Genomic DNA, 19,464 nt, shown 5'->3' on the forward strand with positions numbered 1-19,464 from the left:
TCACTTCATACCAACCCAAACATGCAGCAGAGACAACCAGAAGGCCCTTCCTCTCCACAAACTTTCTGTCTGAAGTCACTTGATTTTAGTTCAATAAAACTGAACCACCACCAGCAAGCTCACTGCCATTGTGGTCCTGGCTGTGATAACGCTGTAAAATCAGGCACCATAGTCCCAGAGAGGTGCCAGCTCAGAGCATGTATTTACTGACATGGGAGATTAAGAATGTTTATGGAGAAGACATCACTTCCAGGAGGTTCAACTAATATCAAATTATTCGTTATCTACAATGCAGTGCTATGCAGAGATTACACTAGAAATCTTACAAATATGGCCCACCATATTTTGAGGGTAGATTTTGAGTGGAAAATACTCTGAAGTCTTCCTGACGAACATTAGCGGATTAAACCCAGAAAATTAGCCTGTTTGGCCATATTAAGGTTAGTTGGTATTAAGATAACCATCTGTTCTTAATCAATAGGAAAAATTAAAATACATCTAAAATTAAAAAAAATCCAATTTTAAAAAATGTAATAAAATATAGTCCATTGCATAAAAGTTTGGAATTGTTGCCCACACAAAGTATTTTCAGTAAGGTTTTTAAAATGAATAATTGCTACTACCAAAATATTTAAATTAGTAACTTTAGAAATACAAGGAAATTGAATTCCTTGGTATAGAATTGTAAGGTTGCCATTCCAGGGTTGTTTCTGTGTAAATGACACACACAATGAACTTCATGCCAATTTTCAAGCAACTACTTCACTTGATTTTTTTGAATTTATTATAAAGAAAAATACAACAGCACATACTTTAGGAGGAAAAGGAAAGGAAAGGAAAAGAGTTGGTGTCTTATTTCACCTGAAGCACAAGCTAATCAAGATTTTTCAAACCCATGTTCATACAGTAACTCGCATGTTGACTCTGAGCTAGCAACTGATGGAGTTTTTACCAGCTGTAGCCATTTCTAGAAGCCAGTTTGTTTCTCCACAAGTGGTAATTCCTGCATGCTAAATTCACATATCGTACAAACCACTATAAGGCAGGCAACCTTTCCTCTTGGCAATGAACTGAAACAGCATTACAGGTTTTACTGTTCAAAGGCTAGGCTGCTTCCAAGTGAGGCAACCACGCCTGCATTTTGACATCTGATCAGTTTAGAAGGGACAAGAACCTTCTAGCCCATGTGCATCAATCCAAGGGGATTCCACAGAAAGCTCAATAACTATCCTCAGCAAATTCTAAATAAACTGCTGATAGGCTTCCCCTGCACAAGTCTTAACCTACACCACTGGACTTATTCTTCTTTGTGGCAAAAGATTTAGCATAAACAAAGAGCATGCCATCACCTGTTGCAATAATTGACAGAAGTTCTACTTAGTATTTTAGTATTACATAGTATACCATAGCTGCAATAGCAAAAGATGTTTTCTTACAAACTACACCTTCATAAATAAATAAATACACCTGCCTTTTGCTCTTTCCAAGGCTATGCCTTAGTTTTTGCTAGAGTAACTTCATTATTCCTGGATAAGTCAGTTTCTCCCTTCCTGAGGAGGCAAAAGAAGCATGAAATACTTTTCAATTTTTAAGGCAGTTTTTTAATAATTATTTCTATCTAGTTGTCACTAATTAAAGATAATAAAAGGGAAAATATTTATAGCATCAGAGGATTGGTGTGTAGCAATGCAGTCACACTCAAACCCAAGCTTTCCTTCTGTTTCCTATGCCCCTAACCTAAGCAATCAGATTTTAAAGGTCTCTGCAATTTCAGAGACTTACATAAAAATCCTTGCTGAAATGCTGATTTCTGTGCATTGTTCCTGACATTTCACATTGGCACCAGACAAACTACATTCAGAGAGATCAATCACAGCTATATAGGAAGTCATTTACTGTGTCCCATAACAGACCACTAGACCAATTTCAGAACATGAGAATCACAGTAACTGCCAGCATGAGAAAGGAGTTAGATGAGGGCAATGTTTTTTGCTCTGCAGCTTAAGGTTGACAAGGGGAGAGGGAATCCCTGTTATTGGCAAGCTTAAGACATCTGCACATCCTCAGCCCCCCCTTTTTTTTTTGTCACTACAAGATAAAAAAAAGGTGGAAAAGGGGAAACCCAAAGTCCCTCTGCAATCCTCTAAATAGTCTTCTATAAAATGAAACAAAAAATCTATGCTTTTTTTTTTTTTCACTTATCCATTAAATGTGCACAGCATTAAAGCTTATCTTATTCACACACCAAGTCTCCTTGAAGTATCTGTTGATCAGGACAGAGGGTAATGTTAGGTGGGCCTGTAGCCCCAATGCACCAAATGACTAAGACAGATGTGCTGCAGAGCACTGGCCCACACATGTCACAGTATTATCTTCAATAAAGCGTCTCAGCCTAGGCAGGTTCCAATTTTCCAGTGAAATATGCAACGAATGATAAAGTTCAATTCTAAATGGCTTGAGACAGAATACAGTGGGGATTTTTTGATTATTTATTATTGTTTTCATTTGGTTTAGTAAAAAGCCTATGTTTCAGTTTACTGCAAGGCCAGTAGACAATGATTCAATACTTCCAATATTCCTTCATGACTCCACTAATTACAGAAACATGGAAGAAAAAAGGAAATAGACTTTCTGCAAAATGTGAGTAGCAACATAACAAAGAGAGGAATAAACAATGAGACTGAATATTTTGAGTGACAAGGTAACTATATTTTAGGGCAACAGCTCCCTCCCTTAGCGTTTAAAACCTAAATATGATGACATCTTCTATATACCAAGACTTGTTCTGAGAGTACACTTCAGCACATACTCAGCTGCTGGATCAGTGTGTTTTAGCATCAATTAATCTCCAAAGAACATGGTACCTTCTGCTCTGTATTCTTTCCTAAAGTCCACATCAACAGAGAACATGTTTAAAAATTGCAGTCAGTCCTGAATAAGCACTAAGAAGCAGAATGTTTTTTTCTCCCAAGCTGACTGTCTGGTGCATGTACTCCTCCCTCCTCTCACATCACTAACTGACTGCAAATCAACAAAAAAGAAACATTTTACTCACTTTTAAGTACAATTTTTATTCTGTGTTTCCCTGTATGTACTTTTTCAGCAGTCAACAAACAGATTAAAGCTGTTCAGCTCTGATTAGCTTTTCTAATAGTCTCAGTTCTGCACATCTTTTCCAAAAAGCTTACCAGCTTCCCTCTATCAAGGTGTCCATCTGTACTGACATGGAGATTAAGAGTTCTTAACCTGCTCGTAAATTCTCTAACTCATATGCAGCTGCTTCTATTCCTTTACCCTAAATAATGTTTTGGGCAATAGTAAGGCAGAGCACTTTATCTCTGCGTGGTGCTGCGCCAAATCTCCTGTAACATCTCTGCATTTCAAGCACCTTATTGGAATAGACAGAGTGATGCAACATCCACTGTACAAGCTGAGATCACTGAACTCTTAAGTCTACTATTTCTATTTTTACAAAGGTGATTTGACTCTAAGAAAGCAGCTCTTGTGCTGTTTCAAAATGAGCAGAGATGGGAAGAGACCCCACAGGTCCCACTGCAATCAGCTTATAGAGAAAAGCATGATAACCTTTATCTTTGCATGCCTAACTGCTAATGCTGTTATGGGTTATTAAATTATCCAACTCTATTAGAATCCAACTCCAATGTTTAACTCACTGACCTCAACCAGGCAGTGCAATGACATTTCCTGCTAGAAAACATCCCACAATTTAATTTGCAAAAATTGCTTGGGTATGCAGTATTTATGCTCAATGCTTCCACAAGCAAGGGCCCCACACAGATGCAAAACACCTATCTCACCATTAAGCTCTTATTAACATCCAGATGGCTAGAAAAAAGAGGCTGTTCTTATCACTCTTTTTTTTTTATATTGATTGATTCATTCATATTTTGGTATTTAACCATGAATATCAACATCCTTGATACAGTCAAACATCTTTCAGTTCAATGGTTTCAAGTCTTTCATCTACTGAACTAACTGGATAATCCTCTATTTGGATATAAACAGAATAACCCTACTGTCCTTGGCAGAGTTATTGCAGGCTCATAATAGCCTAAATTTGAGACAAAATTTTACCCATTTTCAGTCTTCCCTCTACCTGAGGTGTTCCAAGCATCCCTGATCGACCATTGATCAACCATCTTGTACCTACTTTGATACTAGAAATTGTAACATGATTTGTACATGCAATAGCCCAAGCATGTTTTTCGAGATATCCAATACTCTATCTACTATCCCGGGATGTGTATTTTTTGGCTGCAGAGATGTTTTAACTTCTGTTAAGCTTCTAGGGCTACTATCCCCAACACTATTCCGGATAATTTTTTAAAAAATTGTACAAACAAATCAGATCTGATACTCAGATAATTAAAAAGCGTAGGACTGCAAATAAGAGATTTTGGCATAAAGTCATTTCTTTTTAATTCCTCCTAGCTAATATGGAAATTCAACCTTCTTAATAAGCAGCAATAAGAGCCTCACATTTTAAAAAAACCCTGCAGAATTCCTTCTCTTATCACAGGATTAACCGTTCTTGCAAAAACTTCAGCTGGCAAAAAACAGAAAGAGAAAATCCTATGTTCCAAAGGAAAGCTTTTCAGTATAGGCAGAAAACAAAGCAGAGTTATTTCTTTGAAATAAGAGAAGACTAAAAGCCTAGGCATATGGCCTGCATTGAATATAAGCACTGCATTGCTTATATTCATATAATCTATGCATGAACTTAGCAGTCCAAAGATCAACTTAAGAACATCACCACTGTTCAGATCAGGTAAGACGTTCAGATAACATGTTAACCATGTGTGACCAGACACAGTGCAATAAGATACTAGAACAAGAGTAGGATTGCTGCCTATTGAGGTGACAACTGGGTGTTTAATTACACCTACAGAGACAGGCCTTTTAAAAAATTATTAGCTGCTTCAGCTTTTTTCTGAAAAAAAAAATTGTACATATTAGTATGTACTCTCTTAGAGAAAGCTATGCACACAATAATGGAGAGGACTTGAAAAGAATTGGAGAGCATCATTAAGCAAAGAAGAGCACTAAAACTAACATCTAAAAGGTAAAGTGACCTTTTACCTACAAGTCATTTGTATATATATATATATGTAAACTTTCCAGCTGGTTATGGTTTTTACTACAACATGGTGCCTCTAACAAATATTCATCTAACCTCAAGTGACCCTTGAAGTAAAAACCACAAACAGACCAACACTGAAGATAATCTGTGCTAATTACAGTGTTAGAGTCTAGCATTTTTTCAATTGAAAAAAAAATCCCACTGTCGTTTAAAGGTAACCATTTTTCTGCACATAATGATCAAAATCTGTAATTCCACTGGGTTTTAGCACACTTTTAGGTACTTCACAAGTGGTTTATGTCCGCAGGTCTCATTTCTTGAGGCTACAAAGAATTGAAGACACCTGGCCCATTACCAGCTGTAAAGATCAGAATTTGGAATGCATCAAAAATAGTGTTCAATTCTATGAAGAAGAAAACACTGATGACTAAAGTCTTTAATGTCAACATCTTGTCGGAATATGTTGTTAAATCTCAACTTTCAGGGCCTTTAGCAAGTCATTTATGACTTGCAGGAAGGGACAGATGCTCTTGAAGCAGGCCTTTCAGACAGTGACAAAGATGAATAAGAGGCTGGAACATCTCTCTTACAACAAAAGGCTAAGGGAGCTGGGCTTGCTCAGCCTTGAGAAGAGACGACTGAAAAGGAATTTTATCAATGTCTGTCAGTATCTGAAGAGAGGACCTCAACAAGATGGATCCAGGTAACAAAACTGGGATTTAAACAGATTTGTGCTGACTCCTCTGCTGCCAAAATGCAACATGAAGTCCACTGCAGTACATGGGTGTGGTCTGAGACAATAGTTTTGGATCTTGCTACTCAGTTGATTTACTTGGCCATTGATAATCTATTAAGGAAACTAACTAGCAATTAATATCTACACAAGTTCTCAGGTGTATGCACTATCTTACTGTGAATCCAATTCAACACACATAGAGACACTGACTTTTCCTTTTCTCTGACTTAAGCGTGGGATGTGAAATATACTGCATCTCTTAACTCCTGTAATCTTACTCTTTTTCATAATTCAAAGCACTTCTTTTCCATATTGAGGCATCTTATTCACGCACTTAAAGAGAAGCTGTTTGCCAGAAGTCCAATATGCTATTTCCAATTCTGCCTTCTCTGAACTTTAAATTTTTTATACAACTCCAAAATAAGGAAATGCCAACTTCATTAGAGTCCTCAAGATCACTATTTGGAAAGCACCACGCAAATGCTAATCACTGCTAGTTTGAGACACACTATGTAAACACAGCAGTACTAATTGTTTTCCAGTGAAAATCATAGTGGGCCTAAAATTATATATGAGGCAAGACTTCACATTGTATTCTCAGAGGAGAGATTCATTAAGAAATATACAGGGTGGACTCCTCCAGATAAGGGCTATCAGGAGGGAAGGACAATGAAAGGTGGCTGCCACCCTTGACAATCATCTTTACAACAGGAAATAATGAGATGTAGCGAGGCACACTGCTCTGCTGGCCTAGCTGTCCCCAACTGCTTCCACCCACATGTCCACACAGTGCAGCTTTTCCAACCCTGGAAAACAATTAATTAATATTTGTAAAGTGCTTCTGGAAAAGTCAAGCACTGTGTAAGCACTAAAAATTATTGCTATGGTAAAGAGATGGGAAAGGTTTTAAGTAGCTGAAAAATATACATTCTTTAATTTAATAAAGCATTATTTATTCTTATAATAGAACAGATACTTTTCCTGAAGTTTTAAACCACCTTTAACTAAAGCCACAGTTCACAGAGAAAAGTGAATTTTTAAAAAAACAACCCTATTTCTATGATTACTACTGCAGAAATCCTGGCAAACACATTTCTTCAAACTGAATATACCATTTTCACCAGGCAGTAATAAATGCCTTTATCACAGAAATCATGCATGCAAAAGGACTGAAGCTTATGTAAATATGTACATTTTGCACAGCATATATGCACAAACATTGTTTGAGTTATGTTTGTTCAGAATTTTTTCCTGATAAAAAGAGAGGCAAAGAAATGCTCACTGTCAGCTATCCATCTGACACTGCCTTTTCTCTAAAAGCCTCTGCTGGTGCCCAGCTGAACCAGTTAATTCCAAAGAGCTACAGCTGTCTAGTTGTCATGTGGCAAAAGGAGCATCATTCAAGGTCAGAAGCTCTATTGTCACCCCCTAAAGACAATATCAAGTTCCCTAGGACACAACCTACATGTACATGTACACCCAAAACATCTCTCTTCCCTTGAGGCCAAATTTCTCCATTTCCTCATCACAGGCCCTTTAATGCTGTTCCTCTCTAGCTATATCACTCACTGTCCACACTTTTCCATAATGGTACATTTGCCATTTCTCTTACAGGCACCACCAATGTCCTGAGAATTCCCCTTTTGCTATAACCTGAGCCTTGGTACTGAAGAAGATGATCCAAACCAGTCCCGGAATTTATCCACCACAGCTGACTGGGCTGAAACAAGGACAGTCCTTGGAGCAGGGGAACCCCACCAAAATCCCTCAGTCAACACAACAATTACAAGCAACCCCTCAACCAGAAACCAGTGCTGCCACTTTAGTCTCTTGCTATGACAAGGCATGACAGCAGTTTTAGCTGATGCACAAAGGGCAGCCTTTAAATATACCCTTTACTTACAATATCCTAAACATCTCAGGCTCAGCTTCACCACAGATGCTGTATTTTGTGGTTTCACCTTTCTCGTATTTCATGAGCACAGATTAAGTATTAAATAATATTTTAATAAAGAAATAAATGGATAGCACTTTACACTTCAAGTCATTAAAACATTTAATTTCTCTCCATGTCATTAGCTTTATATGTCTGCTGAGTCTTTAATTGTATGTTGAAGAACAAGAAATCACAGACATGGAAACCACATGAGAGAAATGGCCTCAATCCAAAATGAATTAATGCATAATCCTTAACTACAAAACTCAGTAGTAGTTTAATGATAGCTTGTCTAATTATACCTTACGACACTTAGTCTGCAATAGTGTAGTATAAAATCAGCCCTCAGATACATACATACACACAATATTCACCCACACAAACACGCAATACCTAGATAAAGAAAGCATTATGTCATTGCTTATACACAAGAACATCAGAAGTCCATAGTCTGCCAACAAACATGCCATATGTCCTCCATACACTTCACCCCATGAAATGCTTCCATGACAAGCTTCTGAAATATCCAGCTGCAGCAAAGTTGAGGATAATACACGGTATTCCTCAAGCACCTACATACTTTATCAGTCTGTGTCAGTATGTTTGACTATAACTCTCAGCACAACAATTTCTTTCAAAGTATGAAGAAATAAAGAACAAGGCTAAGTTCCTAAAAATACACAGAATCACAGTGGAAGTAAAGAAGAGAGACCTGGTTAAATTAGGATGTGTGTATGGGACAGCTCAAATAAAAGACTGGTAATGCACACTTTCATTTTCTGTGGGTTCAAATTTATAGAAACTCTATTCAGATTTCCACCAGAGTCCAAGAAAATATCAATATGGTCACACATTCATAACAGTTTCAAGATATGTACTGACTGCATGAAGCTTCTTACACAACTCCAAGTCAGCAGTGAACTCCCTACAGAGTCAATACACTACGACACAGCAAAGTGTAAGTATTTCCCTCTTTAATCTCCAGATGATAATGGACTTTATTAAACAGATGCCACCCATCTTTCATTTCAGTTAGCTGAAAGAACCAATTAGGTGCACATTTTCATAATGAAAATGTGAATTCAATGTGAAGCTTTGTCTAACATCAGGCTTGTACAGCAAAGCCTAAGCAGAGCTAAGCCATGGTCTCTGAGGACTCCTCCCAGTTCAGAATGGTAATGCTGGATAAGGATTGACTAACTGCATACATCCACAGATGTAAAAGGCAAACATCCAGCAGATAACACGGAAAAAAGTTGCAGTCACAAGTAGGAGAGGAGAAACCCAAGTTTCTGGTTAGAAAAATCCATAATCAGTCAGTTTCTGAGTTAGAAACATGCCTGATCTTTTTCATTCAGTATTCTCAGCGAAGCAAGGCTTTCAAGCATACTCAGAACCAATAGCACTGCAAGCTTTTAGAAAAAGCCACATGGCAGCAGGAGAAGCCACCATGAGCACTGGCCAGCCACGTGGACCATCCAGAGGACAGCCTGTGGGCTGCACCAGGCCCAGGAGACGCTTCCATCTGGCCTGTCACCTGCAGGAGACACAGAACAGCTGCTCAGTGATCGCACACACAGCAGCTGAACACCTCCTCTTGAGCACAGCCTGACACATGACACAAGCACCACTTCTGCTGCGGTCTGGGGGATGACATTTGCTGCTAAGGATGGAGGAAAGCACTTTTCATTTCCTGGATCCCTCTTTACCCCAAAAACACGAGCCATCCTATCCCTTAAGCCACATCAAAGTAAGTTCCTCCAAACAGATTTTAAGCCAAATTTAACTCACTCTAATAGGCTTATAGAAAACAGCCTTCTATGAGAAAATGAGCTGTATCCATATTTATTTTTATAAGTCCCATGGAAACCAATTAAATTAATTAACCTCTCTCCATCAGCTTTTCTATTAAGTCTGTCTTCATATGTAAGAACATGAAGATGGAAGAGGCTAGATCATTTCCCTATTCAAAGCTGTAAAAAGAAAAAAAAAATTGGCACAGTAATCAGCACGTACAGTGAAAACTGCTTCCATTTTTAAAATATTTTAAACAGAAAATACCTGTGCTCTCCTAAATAATTACTTTTTTTTAATCCATCCATCATGAAGTCTTAAAATTAAATTTACCATGTGATTGTGTGCATCCCAGGAATAGTTCCATTAGTCTCAGATTTTAGTGAAGGAGTAACCAAAATGAGCACTGCTTCTGACTTCCTATATAATAGTCTACACAAATCAGTTTCTTCATATCAGATCCCAAGTTTTTTTAGAAGCATTTTTTGTCCTTCCAACTACTAAGCACCATTCTATTTCAACAGCCTTCCTCTCACCTGCACTTGAATATTTGTATTCATCAAGTTCTTTTTTTTCTCTGTTAAATCAAAAGCAGACCTTTTTAACCCCTCAGGGTAAAACATTTTCTGATTTTTGAATAAGTTTCCCTCATTTTCTTTAAATCCTCCATGAAAGAAGATCCTATTTTCTAATGTAAGACACAAAACTGACTTGTTCCAGCAAGCCTCACTAACAAAATATACAGCACAAAAAACATCTCCTTTATTTCTGCTCAGTAGTTCCCCTGCATTCTGTAGCCTCATCCCCCGTATGACAAGGGGATTGGTGACCCACGACTTCAGTGAGGCACTGTTGTTCTAATGCAGTTTAAGAGTGACCTAAGTCTTTGCTTCCTATTTGTTCAATGTTTCATTTAGCTTATTAAAATGAACCCTGTACAAGTCAGTTCATCTTATTATGCAGCACAGATCACTCTGAAATTTAATTCCTCTTCTTATGTATACACTAATAACCTTTTTGTTCATGTAGGATCTCAAAGTTTAAGAACTAATTTTTTAAAAGTGATGCTAGTCATGATCACGGTGCTTTTCACACTTCTATCTATTAAAGAGTCAAACTGTGACACACACACACTATATAAGAAAGTAGGGGAGATCAGATGTAAAACACCAGTACCTCTGGAGAGAGGATTTTTTTCTTCCTGTGAATAGAGTTGAGAGGCTAAAATACCATTAGCTATGAGAAGTCTAATGTTAATCTGAAGTCATGTTACAGAATCTGGAATTAATTCAGCTGCCACGAAATTGCTGCCATCATTAGATACGTAGAAAACAAGATCTCTCTCGCTTGTTTAGCCACACGGGACTGTGGATTATCAAAGCTCAAAAAACAAAAAGAAGAGCAGCAGCATTCCCTGAGCTCACAGAATAAGATTGTCAGCTCATACAGTTTGCATTACCTTTGGCACTGCAGACATAACCAGCTCTCATGGAGACTTTCAGTTCTTAATTTCTACAATTTTAAACACTTTTGAAGATGCATTGTGAAGGCAGAACTTGGATCTGGCGCAGCCATTCCTATGATGCAGCCAGGCCACGCACCCATCTCATGCACACACAAACTCTTATCCTCAGAAAGAACATAAGACACCAACGCCCCAAAACATTTTTCCTACCATTTTCATGCCAGAATTTCTGCATACTTGGTAAGACTCATTGGACTTCAACTTGTCCTGCATTCCCTTTAGAACACACAGGCTTTTAACCATCCACACACCTTTTGGCATGAAGTTCCAAGTTTACACACCCACTACATGAAGAGCATGTTAAATTATTTTTTTTTTTATACTGGCTACAGCTACTTTCATTTGCCACAGCCAATGACAAACAATAAACAAGAATAATGTATTTTAAGTGTAAAAAACCCTTACCAATACAATTTTTACACCACAACTGATCTAGAGAATGTATACATTGTGGAGGCAAAAATTCTTTAAGCCAAAAATCTTTAAAAATCAATCATTAGGTTTTCTAAGATAATAGAACTAAGATAACTCTTTCCTCCCATCAAGTTATGTGAATAACTCCAATTAAGTCCAGGCTTTTGTCTGAAAGCCACAACTTCATTATAATGGATTTCCATCATAAAATTAAAATCTTTTAGGTCTCCATGCTTAACTGGAGCTGTGCTGTGCCCAAGCAGTGATATCAACAATTCCATATCTTGAACTAATACTTCATTTCATTATAGCCTAAGGAGTGGAAATAACAGCATACCTGAAGCCTCTATCATGAACCAGAAAGATTAGGAAGACAAATCCAAATATGCAGGAATTGCTGAAATGGTGCTTGAAATACACTTTAAATATTTAAAATATTTTGCTGAATTATTCATTGAATGTTCAAAAATACCGGGATTAGCTCTCAAATTTGTTATCTGTATATTATTTTCTTGATCTCCATCACTTGTCTGCTCTGCGCTTTCTAGGGAAGATTCCTGAAACCCCATTAGCAGCCTGAATTACTTTTGGATTTAGGGAGAGTTTAACCCAGCTTTTCATTAATGATAGCATTTTCTCAGAAGCCATGGTGGTTGTTACTAGCTTCAGTAACATAGTGCTCATTACACTCAGTACATGGCCAAAATGTGATTTAGATGAATGAAGCACTTGAGCATGAACAATATTGTTGTAAATTGTGCACCCTCCTCAGCTCTCCCAAAGACACCAGTCTGTTTCTCCACACAATCACAAGTAATCATATTCTTTTCAACTACACTAACTCATTCACACCAGAAAACAGGCTAGGAGCTGCAGGCAAGCTACTGTCATGCTAGAAGTACATGCTATCCCACTCCTTCTGTGGATTCAAATCTAGGCCGGATTCCCCAGCAGACAGAAACAGTGAAGTGTCAGATGAGGCCAAAGGAGGAGCCTCATCCAGAGAGCACCCAAAGGGAACAGTCATTTACATGGCCGGGATCTGGAGATGCACTCAGCTAACAAGGGTATGCAGTGTGAAACCACTCCACAAGCACTAAAATTCCAAGGATGAAGAAGCGGGAAAGCACACCTTTCCCCTCTTCCTTTTGATAACCCCACTGCAAGCTGCTCTGAAGTGGTACACAGGAAAAAGTGTGTCCCAAATCCAAAGCTGCCAGGTTAAACAGCTGAAGTATAGGATATGAGGATCTGCATTGTTCTGCTAAAACAGAAGACCCACATGCTGCTCCATCTGAACAGAGTCCAAAAGAGAAACAGAAGGTAAAAACAGCCTAAGAGGCTGCTAGCCTCACATGGGGAGACTGTCTAGCCCCTCACAATACATCCTTAAGGTGAATGAAGGGTAAGCACCAGGACAGATGGCAGAAACTTTTAAAGCCTACCAGTGGCCTTTTTTTCTTTTGTAATCAGATGTAGCTGTAGAGATTAGCACAGCATAGTACACAGTTTGAGGATTACACTGAAATTCACCTCTGCATGTATCTGCTAGGCAAATAAACAAATACAAAATATATTTTTGTTTCATCTCCTGCCAGGTTACAATTTCAGTTTCCATTAGACGACGTCGTCAGTAAATACCACTCCATTGACAATCCCTCGGGGCATTAAAGGGACAAAGTGAGGCATGCAGACACTCTGTTGTGGTGTTGAGGAATACACCTGGTGCAGGTAGCTCAGCTTGCAGGCTGCAGATTGAAATGCAGATTGAGCTCTGGGTGGAACTCGGACAAGAGGCCATGAACTGTCAACCCCTGGGATAACTAAGAGCATGACATGGGTGACACCAGCCAGCTGGGTGGAGACAGAGGGTGGGAGGAGCCGACGATACAGGAAGAAAAGCAAAAATGTCTCCTGAAATAATTTCACCTGTACATATCCCAGTGACTAGTGACTTTCCCTTAATACCATGAACGTATGCAGAATATTACCTTGTTCACTTACATAGACTTCACTAGGAGCATACTTTGAGAAAGGATTGTAGGACAGGGAATAAAGAGAATCACATTTTGTTCATAATAGCTTTTGACTTGGGAATCCAGAAGACATCCACACAGCATATTCTGGTTAATTTACTTTGATAGGCAAAGATTAACTCCAGGGAAATAAAAATAATACATTCAAGGATTCTTTCTACCACCCATGTAATTGTTTCTATTGTTACAGATTCATTAAGCACCTCTGGTACACCCTAAGTATTACAAGCTGCTGTATTCAAGACAATAAAGTAGACCATGAAATAACTTTCCCCAATAACTATCATACATGATAGATAAAATACAAAAGATCTTTTTAACACACACATACAGTAACCAGAGCTCAACTGAAGTACAACCAGCTCTGACTGAAGCACAACCAACAGGAGCTAAGGCAAAACTATCACAGTGCCAAAGGAAGAATCCCAGCATAAAAAAGGATGGCTCACCCTTGAGACATTTTGCTGTACCCTGCATACCAATTTATCTCAGCTGAAATTGTCATACCCATAAACAGGTGCATTTCTGCACACAAGCTCAGCAAATGTTTTTTACCGGAACGCAGCAACACCTGCCTGACAGAGCAAACCAAGCTCATTTTATATCCAAATACGACTTGAGTAATCACAGTACTGCCCTGCCCAAACTGTTTTCCAAAATAAACACATGAGGAGGGTTTTGATGTTGTTACTGTGCCAAACACTTACACAAAATCATTATTTTTCACAGTCACTCTCTTAAACATTTTTTCTGTATGTTCTTCACCATAATTTGTGCTCAGGTACAGTTCAGAAAAGTAATACACTTTCCAAATCTCAGCATAAAGACTGAAGTACTGAAACATAACGTTCCATTAAGTTTCTCTTGACACAAAGACTCCTTTGCTTTATTTCTAAGCTCATTTTCTACTACAGCAACAAACCACTTAAAATGCTTCAGTAGGAAGGCACTCTATTTGAATACAAATATTTGGATTTTGCATTCACGACTAATTGCTAAGTGTTTTGCTATTGCCCAGAAAACAGATGCTTCTCAAGTTTTCTCCTACTTCCCTATTTTTAACAAACCTTCTCAAACCAGACATACCAAAGAGAAGCTGAATGGCAACAGAGCACAAATTATTGGTTTCCCACCTTCAGCTGAGTATCTGTGACTGGGATCTTTCCCTCAGTTATTACACTATGGCCAGCCAGCCCAATACACACTTCACTAAGTAGGCACGGTTTCTGTCTGTTCTTTCAAGCACTCAGGTTAGTTTAAAGCAAAATCAATTCAACAGTGCCTTCTTCACAGCAGGGTTTGTTTGGCCTTTCCAATCTTTTCTGACACCACAGAACAAAAAGAAGTCTGGCCTTCTTTGGTTCTGCTGATGGATGCGCTGAGTGTCAATGTGAACTGATCAATTAAAAAAACCACAATACGTGCTATCTTTCCAGTCAAAAGCTGAGTTAAATAGAAGGTTTTGGGATGCAATATGCTTGCTTGAGGACTTGAGGTAAGTAATAATAAAAAAAAGGAGAAGCAAATCTTCAGGTGTGTTGTAAATGGATACAACATAAAGGCTTAAACAAATCAATTCTCATGAAGCAGATGTCAGTCCAACACCCGAACAAGTGCTCCACCCCACACTTGCAAAAAAGGAGATACAAAATAACCCAGGGAAGGGAAGAAGACCATTAAAAAAAAAAAAAAAAGGAAAAGAAAGGAAAGAGAAAAAAACCCCCACACCACGCCCCAAACAAACAACAACTTAAGAAAGGCACTCAGGGTTTTTTTTTTTTTTTCCCTTACATGCCATTATGAATGCCAGACCTAACAAGGCCTAGTTACCTACAGATTTGCATGTTGTGGGTGGTTCATTTCAATGTCTAAGAAGCTCCGAACAGCCAGGACATATATAAGACTCCTCTCTTAGGTGGACTCTTTTGATACTGATCATAAAATGCAGCCTTTCTCTCAGCCAGAAAATTACATGAGTGTCTCTCCTCCAATTTCTCAAAACTTAATAAAACTTTAATTTTTAAGACTTCAAATCTTTTGTCAAATAATGCTGAAAGCAACCAAGACATTCAAAAACCTCTGGTGCAGCTTGTGCAGTAGGATCCTTGATGGTAGGATAAGCAAGTATTGTTTCCATAGAAAATCAGTAGCTGTTTTCTCTGTAATGTGTTTTCATTTTTTGTCCAGCAGCATGATTTACCAAAGGTTTGCTAGTTTCATTTTTAACTACTAGGACAGAAAACCAGTTTGAAGAGGAGCAGAGGAGAACCAACAACATACCAAGGAGGGGGTGCTAGAGGCACTGTAAATCAAAAGCCATTGCATTTTTTACCTAGACCATCCTTCTTTCACTGCCATCAGCAGCCATTGCTCAGCCTAATAACCACAAATAGGAGCTACAAGCAATACATGTGTTGAGCTCTAGTGAAGGAAGCAGTGCTGTAACAGTAGCTAAGGATCTAGACCCACAAGTGTACATTTGACAATAGCTTCAAATTCCTTTCTTATTTATTATCAAAAAAAATTCTGTAGATTTCACACAGTTACTGTTTTTATCATCTAAATTACAAAGAAATAGTGATTTCTAAAAACCTAGTAATAAAAAACTAGGCAACAAAAGGAGCTTAAATGCCTTTTTTTTTTTTTTTTTTTAACTGAAGGGGGTGGGCATCTTCACTGTCCTTCCAGGCCTTACAAAAATCCTTCACTTGAAACAGTTGTTTAACTTCTCACAGTTCCTCACCTATAGCTCACATGCCTCTCCCAAGCTGTTCTGGGTCATGTCAAGTCTTGTTTTGTTTTAACTACACAAACCCTTTATGACAAGGATTTAGTCTATATTTAGAAAATGCTGCAGAAGATATAGTGCTGTGTAAGTATTTTCCGGTTTCTCTGGTGTTCAACTTCAGCATTTTGGAAGTCACATGCATTGTCCTATGCAAACTATAAGAATCATTACTGTGATTAGGGAACTGCTTCTTTATACATACATTTTCCCCCCCTTAACTACTTTCAAAGCATACGGAATCACAATGAAACATTTACAATGCAAGATGTCAGTAAAATTCAAATGAAAGCATGAGAAAATAGACAAAAATCTAAAATTTTCACACCCTTTTCCAGCAATAACTTCTTGTTTCTTCTTCAATAAACACTACAATCCTAAGACACGCCCAAATCAAGGCTACAAATAATGTGTGTATTGCAATATACAGCTTTGAGACGTATCTTGCCGACAACAAAATAAACTCCTCAAAGCCAGGATAAGTAGCATTTTTTTTTCTTTTGTCAATTTCTCCCTACCTCTGCCTCTAGTTATTAACAACTTGGATATCTGAGAGTGGATATTTGTTTCAATTTTTCTGTTGCTAAAGCAATAAATTAAAGAAATCCTTTTTTTTCTGAACCATTCACTATTCTATATTAAAACCAGGGTCGCTTTCAACTGAAATCACCACTGCTGACTTTCTTTCACTGAAAACATTTGTATTTTAGATATACTCACATATACACATGTACATGTGTATGCAGTATTTAGCCCAGAAAATTCATCTCCACAGTGTCTCAGGAATACTATGTATCCCTGTAAGCAACTCGCAGGATGGATTAGCTGAAAACTTCCTTCAAGTCGTATTAACATCCTAGTCTTCTTCACCTGCTGACGCCCTGAAATTGAAACTATTACAGATAAAAATGATATGTCTTTTGATAGAGAGGATTCAGATGCATAAGTTATTAGGCCTTTAGCTAAGCCATGTAAGGTGGTTATTTGCACTTTATTAGCTCATGCCAAATACTAAATAAAAAGAGCTAACTTAGCAAAGCTATTAAAAATATAGCCAAGTGTTGCAGAGCTGCAGATCTGACAGTGTAAAACAGCCTTGTACCTTCTGGTTCTGATTTCTGTCTGTTGGGAAGTTTAATCTGTAACAAAACCTATCATTAACGGACAATTGTACATTCCTCCCTTATTAAGGGCCATGAGCAAGCACTAGAGACTGGTGTGAAACTTGCTGAGATGCTGCCACAGACAGACACCAAAACCATAATTGACCAAGATCAGGATGTTGGGATGAGGATTTAAAGACAATAGAGATTACCTTCTGGCTTATGTGACTAATCTCTAAATTTCTTCTAACATGTTTTTCGTGGTTGAGTAGAACAAAGACAGAGAGCTGGGAGAACAGAATTGCTGATTTTTCCTTCATTCCCCATCACCTCTCCTCTGAGTTTTTCTTCCCCATCTCAGCAAATGCCCCAGAGTTTGCTAGCTATAAAATAAAGATTAGCAGATAAAAAGAAGCCATTTGTGGTGTCAGCTCTTATCACCTGACAAACTAATTTCTTCATATTTCTTTCATTTCCTCCTCATCTATTCTATATGCATGTTTTCCCAGCTCTCCAGCCAATGTTATTTTGAAACAGTTTTCCCAAATCTATTTCTTCTACTTTTCCATTATTCATCTATTTCTGAAAATTTTAAATCTAGGTAATAATTTTAACTACCCTGGTCTTTTGAATCTCTGCTCCAGCTGGACTCCATAAAAACTCTATAAACGACTTGTGTTGCCCCCTTGCATAACCACCAGTTACTACAGTATAGGTACCTACAGGTACAAAGCAGTTTATTTTCAGATACTGAATTTATTCACACCAATTGTACTTGCAGTCTTAAACATCCAATATTTCCTATTCTTTTAGATTACTTATTGTAAGAAGCATTCTTACAACCTAATTTTTAGAAGTACTAACAATTTAATGATGGAACAAAAACCTAACACCCAAGCCTGCTAACACCTTCCCTGTACCACATCTACTTTTACATAGGTAAACAGCAAAACCAGAAGGGAGTAGGAGATAGCTACATGGCTCTCCCAGCCCAGGATCCCTGACAGCTCATTAATCTCCAATAGAAGAAATCAACTGGAATGCATTCAAAGGCTGCCTCTGGAAGACATGCAGGTGTGCCTTCACATGCCGGCTGGGTTGCTTTCCAAATAGCCAAGTAGTCATGCAACAAATAAAGGGTCTAGAACATAAACACTATGAGGAGAGAGAGGCTGAGGAAGGTTCTACAGGCTGGAGAAAATGAGTCTCAAGGGAGGCCTTATCACTCTCCACAACTACCTGAAATGAGGCTGTGGCTGAGGCACCCCAAGTCTGTGGGTCAGCCGCTTCTTCCAAGCAATGGGCGGCAGGACAAAGGGAGACAGCCTGAAATTGCACCAAGGGAACTGGGTATTACGAAAAACTTCTTCACTGGGAGAGTGGTTAAGCATTGGAACAGTCTGTCCAGGAAAGTGGTGGAGTCACAGTCCCTGCAAGTATTACAGAAATGAGACATGGCTCTTTGTGATATGGTTTAGTGGGCATACTGGTATTTGATAAAAGGTTGGACTCGATTTTGGAGGTGATTTCCAACCTGAATGATCCTATGATTCTATTATACCACAATGTTTGTGCATTCCACATGCAAATCAAAACTAACGTATGCTACATAATATCAACTTGGACATGCCATTTCCTGCAGATGCTGGGTGGCCCAACTTAAAACATACTTGGTTTAAGTAGCAAGAAATATTAAAACCTTAACATGTCACTTTAAGCACAATTTATGCCTTACACTCACAGCTGAAGGCATAATCTGCACTCAAGATATTTGAGAGGTCTCAATGAATGTGAAAGAATGCACATCATCTTGCAGCATCCCTTTACTTGAAATAAATATGGAGAAAGCCACATCATTTTTCCCATTGCCATTTTCTCCCACTCACCTCCCTTCAGGAAAATATAGACAAAACATGAATATGTTATTGCAGAATTTGCTTTCCAAGGCAGTTTATTAATAATTCTGAATACTCCAAATGAAATTAGCTTCCTAACATTTTCATCCTTCCAATAAGTACACTACATTCTTATTTA

At 38.2% G+C, this 19,464-nt stretch overlaps 1 protein-coding gene across 5 annotated transcripts in view; it reads right to left on the reverse strand.

Annotated features, from left to right (window-relative positions):
- The window catches only part of CCSER1 (coiled-coil serine rich protein 1), a 616,060-nt gene that overhangs the window by 590,884 nt on the left and 5,712 nt on the right, over positions 1-19,464 (reverse strand). The window lies entirely within an intron of this gene.

This window comes from Prinia subflava, chromosome Z (genome assembly GCF_021018805.1).
Source record: "Prinia subflava isolate CZ2003 ecotype Zambia chromosome Z, Cam_Psub_1.2, whole genome shotgun sequence".
Lineage (NCBI taxonomy): Eukaryota > Metazoa > Chordata > Aves > Passeriformes > Cisticolidae > Prinia > Prinia subflava.